At 52.9% G+C, this 6850-nt stretch overlaps 1 long non-coding RNA gene across 2 annotated transcripts; it reads right to left on the bottom strand.

Moving 5' to 3' along the window:
* Window positions 1-1320: 1320 nt before the first annotated feature.
* On the bottom strand, window positions 1321-6506 carry LOC309526144. Of its 2 annotated transcripts, none has more exons than XR_014216689.1 (2): window positions 5930-6506; window positions 1321-2057 (listed from the first exon to the last, which is right to left on the bottom strand). It is a non-coding gene; the product is annotated as an uncharacterized lncRNA (long non-coding RNA). The 2 variants fall into 2 exon arrangements; XR_014216690.1 differs by lacking the exon at window positions 5930-6506 and adding an exon at window positions 4274-5298.
* Window positions 6507-6850: the final 344 nt, after the last annotated feature.

The raw sequence follows: 6850 nt of genomic DNA, 5'->3' as shown, positions 1-6850 counted from the left end.
GAACTGATATTCCAGGACAAACCTTTTTTATATCAGAACTTTAATGCGCTATTAGAATTAAAAGAGGGGGACACCCAGCCGGATGGGCGGGGTCTAACTAAATTATTATTACGGTATTTTTTGCTCTATAGGGCGCACCTGACCATAGGGCGCACCTAGTTTTCAGAGGGGGAAATCAAGGGAAAAAATATGACCTCCCCCCATCCCTGGGAGTAGCCAAGTTACAGGGAACCAGGCAGAGGCCTTCTCAGTGGTGGCGCCTTCTTCATGGTGGTCCACTACTGCTTTAAGGGAGGTCTTGAAATAAGTAGATTTGTTGCTGATCCAAAACACCCACCACCCCCCCACACATGAAAACAAAGACCACCACAGCCAACTACAAATGAATAACCACACCCTAGGCCACCCGACCCCACCCCCACCCATCTTCCCCCCCTCCACCTCTTTCCCCTTTCCTTCCTAATGTCTCAACAAATGAAAATGATTTGTAAAAATGTTACATGGGGGGAAAAACATGAGAGAGAGACATTGCACGCTTTTGTAAATCAACAAAATCTTTAATAAATAAATAAATAAATAAATACTAAAAAAATAATAATCATAAAAAGAGGCCTCCTCACTGGAAGGACATCAAAGCCCACCTGAAGTCCCAAAATGCCTGAAGTCCTGATCCACGCAGATCTATGCGTGTATGGAGTGATCTGCGTGGATCTGCATCTGACAGTTTACGACTCCCTGTTGTAGGGAATCACTTGTATAATCGTATGATTGGGGACATCAGGTGGCCTATGATGTCCTTCAGGTAAGCTTTGGGTGTATGGCTTTCCTCCATCTCCACTGCGCAGGATTCCTCTGGAATGACAAGATCACTTGCCCAGCTTTCCTCCATCTCCACTACACAGGATTCCTCTGGAATGACAAGATCACTTGCCCAGCTTTCCTCCATCTCCACTACGCAGGATTCCTCTGGAAAGACAAGGTCACTTGCCCAGCTTTCCTCCATCTCCACTACGCAGGATTCCTCTGGAATGACAAGATCACTTGCCCAGCTTTCCTCCATCTCCACTATGCAGGATTCCTCTGGAATGACAAGATCACTTGCCCAGCTTTCCTCCATCTCCACTACGCAGGATTCCTCTGGAATGACAAGATCACTTGCACAGCCTTCCTCCATCTTAACTGCACAGGATTTGACAAGATCTTCCGCATGGGTTTCCTCCATCTCCACTGTGGAGGATTTCTCTTGAATTACCAGGTCCAGCAGAGAACCACACTTTGAACAAGTAGTAAGACTCTCGCTTTTCCCCGCACTTCCTGGGGTAATCACCACTACAGTTTCTATTTGAGATGTATCTGTTGCGGTGGTCCTGATGCAACATCTCTCCATCCCAACCAATGCTGCACTCAGCAGCTGGAAACCCCCAGCAATACAGCCTAGATAAATAGAAGGTCCAATATGCTGCTCACTGGGAATTTGAGGCAACTCAAAAGTTTCAGGGAAGTCAATTTCCCCATTTTGTAAGACAGCAGACATGTTCCATATCACGGAAATCAGGACGAGTATCCCTGCTGGTAAGTTCAGCAGAGCTCCAAGCCCAAAAAAGGTTAAGAGAAAATCCTTATGGTTTCTGGTCTCGAACACATTGCAGAGGGCAAATGCCTGTAATCCAAGGGCCGCTGAATTCATAATGGCAGCTAAGGCCATTAAGTCCTGAGCAACAAAAATTTCCCTCGGGAGGTTTGGATGTTGTTCATGGAGCTCTTCACAATGGTAATAATAGTTTCCGTCGTTAGAAGGGTCTTTCAAAAAACAGACCTGCCAGATCCCGATCCAGATGTTTTCAGAGGCAATTCCCTTTATGTTTTCGACACGCCACACTCGCCAGTTGACAATGGCTATTGAGGCAATGCACATCATCCAGGCCATAATATCCATCAGGAATGCACATAAGAGGAGGCAGGACACCAATCTCAGCCACCTGACTACCAGGGAGCCTTCTTTCACCCGCAGGGGGGGGTTGGAGATGAGGGGAGCAGGGGAGACCTTGGAAGACATCCTGGAAACAAAAGAGAAGATAAGATGCAGTGAGAGAGGGAATAACAAGCATGTCTAGTCATTGAAGGACATCCTTCCATGCACAGAAAGAAGCAGCAAAAGAAAGAGTTCCCCTGCTCTCCCCCCCCACCCCCCGGTTAGGTATAGACATCTGATCCACACATACTTTCTTCCAGCAAACTGCTACTGATTTAATATACAGTGGTGCCTCGCAAGACGAAATTAATTCGTTCCGCAAGTCTCTTCGTCTTGCGGTTTTTTCGTCTTGCGATGCACGGTTTCCCATAGGAATGCATTGAAAATCAATTAATGCGTTCCTAGGGAAACCGCCTTCAGACCAGGTCCGGGGACAGACTGTCCCCGGACCTCTTCTGAAGGCTGGGGGGGGGGACAAGGGCTTTTCTTCCCACCCCCAGCATTTTAAAAAACCCTGGGACAGCGGAGGACTTCTCTGCTGTTCGGGCGACCTTAAAATGATGGCGGGCGGCATTTTAAAATCGCCCTGGGACAGCGGAGGACTTCTCCACTGTCCGGGGCGATTTAAAAGCCCCTGGGAAGGCAGGCAGGGGGGACAAAGACTTTCGCCCCCCGCCCGCCTTCAGAAGGTGTTCCCGCCCCCCCGCCCGACTTCGCAGCAGCGCTACGAAGCCCGGCGGCTGGGGCAGGTGTTTCCGCCCCCCCCACCCTGCTTCGGAGCAGCGTTCCGAAGCGGGGTGGCTGGGGCAGGTGTTCCCGCCCCCCCGCCCGGCTTCGCAGTAGCGCTACGAAGCCCGGCGGCTGGGGCAGGTGTTCCCGCCCCCCGCCCGGCTTCGCAGCAGCGCTACGAAGCCCGGCGGCTGGGGCAGGTGTTCCCGCCCCCCGCCCGGCTTCGCAGCAGCGCTACGAAGCCCGGCGGCTGGGGCAGGTGTTCCCGCCCCCCGCCCGGCTTCGCAGCAGCGCTACGAAGCCCGGCGGCTGGGGCAGGTGTTCCCGCCCCCCCACCCCGCTTCGGAGCAGCGTTCCGAAGCGGGGTGGCTGGGGCAGGTGTTCCCGCCCCCCGCCCGGCTTCACAGCAGCGCTACGAAGCCCAGCGGCTGGGGCAGGTGTTCCCGTCCCCCCCACCCCGCTTCGGAGCAGCGTTCCGAAGCGGGGTGGCTGGGGCAGGTGTTCCCGCCCCCCGCCCAGCTTCGCAGCAGCGCTACGAAGCCCGGCGGCTGGGGCAGGTGTTCCCGCCCCCCGCCCGGCTTCGCAACAGCGCTACGAAGCCCGGCGGCTGGGGCAGGTGTTCCCGCCCCCCACCCCGCTTCGGAGCAGCGTTCCGAAGCGGGGTGGCTGGGGCAGGTGTTTCCGCCCCCCCACCCCGCTTCGGAGCAGCGCTACGAAGCCCGGCGGCTGGGGCAGGTGTTCCCGCCCCCCCGCCCGGCTTCGCAGCAGCGCTACGAAGCCCGGCGGCTGGGGCAGGTGTTCCCGCCCCCCCACCCTGCTTCGCAGCAGCGCTACGAAGCGGGGTGGCTGGGGCAGGTGTTCCCGCCCCCCGCCCGGCTTCGCAGCAGCGCTACGAAGCCCGGCGGCTGGGGCAGGTGTTCCCGTCCCCCCCACCCCGCTTCGGAGCAGCGTTCCGAAGCGGGGTGGCTGGGGCAGGTGTTCCCGCCCCCCGCCCGGCTTCGCAGCAGCGCAACGAAGCCCGGCAGCTGGGGCAGGTGTTCCCGCCTCCCCCACCCCGCTTCGGAGCAGCGTTCCGAAGCGGGGTGGCTGGGGTAGGTGTTCCCGCCCCCCCGCCCCGCTTCGGAGCACCAGGAGAAGCAATCTCCCCGCAGCCGCTTGCTTCAAAAGAGGTCCGGGGGCAGCGGGAAGCGCTTCCCGTTGCCCCCAGACCTCTTTTGAAGCAAGGGGCGGTGGGGAGAAGCGATCTCCCCGCCGCCCCTTGCTTCAAAAGAGAAGACCCGCTGTCCCCGGGGCAAGCTTCGTTTTGCGAAGCAAGCCCATAGGGAAATTCGTCTTGCGAGGCAACTCGAAAACGAAAAAACCTTTCGTTTTGCGAGTTTTTCGTCTCGCGAGGCGTTCGTCTTGCGGGGTACCACTGTACTCTTGCACTGTTGCTGTGAAAATCAGCAACCTGTTGTGGATGGGAGCTGCTCATGTTTCGCTGTCCTGCTATTTGCTACTGCAGCTATCCTTTTCCACCGAGCATAAACACACCTGATGGCATAGTGAGGAATGCTTAATCCATAAACTTACGTGAAATGCCTTCCTCAGCTACAGTCTAGAGTGCCAGGAACAGAGCAGGTATTTGCTAGGTGCTCCTGAGCCTCAAGAAGACTGAGCTGTTGGCCACTGAGCTGACGTTCGCCTGAGCAGCCGGCCAGCCACAGCAGCAACTGCTCCGCAGAATTCTTAGGTCAGTTACAGTTACAGTTAGAATCCTGACAACAACACAAATCATAACTCCAAGGTACTGGTCATTTGGAACATCAGGAAAGTGGAAAATGGGAGGGAACTGAGTTCCCTTCTTTCCCAATGCAGAGTGTCTTTTCCAGGACACTGTGCAGTTAAAAACACGTTCTTCCTGAAGTCAGATTCAGAGCAGTTCCAGCAGTAAAAATGGTGATGTGTGTATCTCAGTACAGATTTGTTTGATGGTCCTGAATGCATTTCATAAAGGATCTCCATGTACAAGAAAGGCTAATAGCATGAGGCCCTGAACAATAAGAATCTCCTTGGCAAAATTATTGAAGACTCCTTACAAACCTATCATTCTTCTTCCCCATCCCATCTTGTTTGGACATTATAGTAAGGGAGAAGATCTTAGCTCTTTTCCTTTGCACTGGGATTACATGAAATTTGTGCCATGGGACCCCATCACTCACACCAATACGGGCAACACCATTTTCAGAACCTAGGTGCCCATGATTTAAAATCGCTTTCCTAAGACACTTCAGTCAAAATATTTGTGTTGCTTCCTTCCTGTTCCTTTCTGTGTTGATGCTCTGAATGTGAGGTGCTCAGCTGCATGCAGTTTCCACTGAAGTGTGTGTGTGTGTGTGTGTGTGTGTGTGTGTGTGTGTCTGTGTGTGTGTGTGTGTTTAACATTCGGCCAAGCAATGGGCCTAAATCCATCTATTTCACCTGAAATAACTTTGGGAGCCAGCCTTTAAAAATCTAAAGTAGATATCAAATTCAGAGGAATTAAAAGCTGTCATCTTTTTGACTATTTGAGACATCTTACAACATACACAAATGTTAATGTTTGAAGGAAGGCAGCAAATGGAGCATTGGAGCCATCCATTCATCCCAGGAGTTGTGACCATTGATAAGATGAAGCACTTTCACATCGCATGGCAGTGTGCAGTGCTTTTAAAAAGGTAAAGGACCCCTGACAGTTAAGTCCAGTCACGGCTCTGGGGTTCCGCCACTCATTGGCTTTACTGGCCGAGGGAGCTGACGTTGGTCCGCAGACGATTTTTCCGGGTCATGTGGCCAGCAAGACTAAGCCGCTTCTGGTGAAACCAGAGCAGCGCACAGAAATGCCGTTTACCTTCCCGCTGGAGCGGTACCTATTTATCTACTTGCACTTTGACGTGGTTTGGAACTGCTAGGTTGGCAGGAGCTGGGACCGAGCAACGGGAGCTCACCCCGTCAAAGACGCAAGTCCAGTTCTGTATCTGCATGACATTCTCCACACCCAAATGCTCTCCCCGTTCTGTTTCCCCCACTTAATCCGGATACACCATCTCCATTGAAAACTCTGCTCAGTGACACCCATCCAATAGAAAAGTGCTGACCGTCTTCCTGCAGATACACTTCCGTGCAGGGGTTTGGCCGACAAGTTCTTCCCGAGTGGGGGGATGTTTTCAGGGGCTCTTTGCTTTTCCCTGCCTCCCCTTTCATCCTCACCTGAGGAGATCTTGGCCATTCTCTTGACAGGGACCTCCGTTCTCAGGCCGGATTTCTGTTCTCCTTCATTCCTCCTTCTCCCAGTCTGGTTCCCTGAGAAAATAAGAGAGAGGAGGTTTCATGCAAGTCAAGGTGTGCAATGGATCTTCAGGGCACTTGGAAGGAAGAAAAGGTTCAGGAACAAGCGACGCAGCAGCCCCCCAAGTGTAAAAACACATTTGGACATACCGCTCATGAGATTCGCCCACCCCCCTTAGGATATAAATGCAGAACATCCCGTGCTCCTATTAATATACAAAGTGGGGTATTTCATATGATAAGAATGGAGGAAGCTGCCTTAGACGGAGCCAGACCAATTTTGGGAAAGGGCTACATGGGCCAGTCCACCAATTGGCTACCAATGAGAACATAGCAAAACAGAAGATGGCTGCCATGGTGGATGGCAAAAAATGGCTGCCCTATGGTGTGGTATGACATAAAATTGCCTGGCTGTGAGTGTGAAGGCCGCTCCCCACAAGGCCCTTTGCACCTGGCCTAGGAGGGCGAGGCCCACTCTCACCAGCCCTACTGAAGAGGCTCCTCACCCCACTGTGAGGCGTGAAGGCCGCTCCCTGCATGTAGGTTAATTCACAAGCAAGGGCAGTGAGCTCCTTCAAGGTGGTTTTTTTTTAATGTAACAGTTCAGATTTTGCAACACTTATTCTGATTGCTAACGCTTTTGCTTGGGAAATCTCAGTCATGAAAGAAATAAGAGTGAAGACAAGCTCCTGAAGTCATTGGCGTAAGCCAAAAGCAGGATGGAAAAAGCGATAAGTTTTCAATCATGATTGGCAGGCCAATTCTGAGAGGAAGGGACTGTGGTCAGTGTTTTGCAGGAGCAATTCAGTTGCATGCTGACCACGTCAGTTTGCCCCATTAAAG

The sequence above is a fragment of the Podarcis vaucheri genome, assembly GCF_965113315.1.
Source record: "Podarcis vaucheri genome assembly, chromosome: 2".
NCBI lineage: Eukaryota > Metazoa > Chordata > Lepidosauria > Squamata > Lacertidae > Podarcis > Podarcis vaucheri.
The sequence above is the reverse complement of the archived record's forward strand: the minus strand, read 5'-3'. Positions and strand labels throughout refer to the sequence as shown.